The sequence below is a fragment of the Myotis davidii genome, unplaced genomic scaffold (assembly GCF_000327345.1).
Source record: "Myotis davidii unplaced genomic scaffold, ASM32734v1 scaffold72, whole genome shotgun sequence".
In the NCBI taxonomy this organism is placed as follows: domain Eukaryota; kingdom Metazoa; phylum Chordata; class Mammalia; order Chiroptera; family Vespertilionidae; genus Myotis; species Myotis davidii.
In genome coordinates this window covers 6,443,988-6,445,156 of record NW_006284618.1, presented here as the reverse complement: position 1 = coordinate 6,445,156, position 1,169 = coordinate 6,443,988, and positions in this window count along the sequence as shown.

Sequence of the window (1,169 nt, the reverse complement as noted above, 5' to 3'; positions counted from 1 at the left end):
GCGCCGTCCAGGGGCGGCCACTCGCTCCTCGCGGTGCTGAGCGCTGGGCCGTGGTCAGTCTGTAGAGATGAGCCGTCAGTGTCAAACCCACGCTGGGCTGAGAGCCCATGTTGATTACATGTTGATATGATAGTCATTTGCATACATTAGGTTTAAATAAAATCTATCAAATTAATCCCATCTGTTTCTTTTGACTTTTGTTAAGGTGGTTACCAGGAAACTTTGAATTATGTGTGACTGGCATTGTAGTTCAGTGGGACTGTGTTTTTTGTTTGTTTGTTTTTTAAATATATTTTATTGATTTTCCACAGAGAGGAAGGGAGAGGGATAGAGAGTTAGAAACATCGATGAGAGAGAAACATCCATCAGCTGCCTTCTGCATACCCCCCACTGGGGATGTGCCTGCAACCAAGGTACATGCCCTTGCCCGCAAATCGAACCTGGGACCCTTCAGTCCACAGGTCGACGCTCTATCCACTGAGCCAAACCGGTTATGGCATGGACTGTGTTTTTTTAAAAAATATGTTTTTATTGGTTTCAGAGAGAGGAAGGGAGAGGGAGAGAGAAACATCAATGATGAAAGAGAATCATGGATCCGCTGCCTCCTGCACACCCCTACGGGGATCGAGCCCGCAACCCCAGGCATGACCAGGAATTGAACCCTGACCTGGTTCAAAAGTCCATGCTCCCCCAGCTGCGTGGCTCAGTGGGTTGAGCGTCGACCTATGAACCAGGAGGTCGCGGTTCGATTCCCGGTCAGGGCATGTGCCTGGGTAGCAGGCTCAGATTCCTACTGTGATCCCCAGTGTGGGGCATGCAGAAGGCAGCCAATCAATGATTCTTATCATTGATGTTTCTCTCTCCCCCTCTCTCCCTTCCTCTCTGAAATCAATACAAATTTTATGTATTTTTAAAAGAGTCAATTCTCCACCACTGAGCCACACCAGCTGGGCAGTTGGACTGTATTTGATCATCTGCCAGCGGTGGGCAAACTTTCTGACTCGAGGGCCACAATGGGTTCTTAAACTGGATTGGAGGGCTGGAACAGAAGCATGGATGTGCTGGGGTCCAACCCCAGCAGGTCCAGGGGTCCCCAAAGGTGTGGACGGAGTTGGCGAAGAAGGAATGACACGGAGACAGCGTTCAGTTGATCAGCAGCCTAGCCAGGA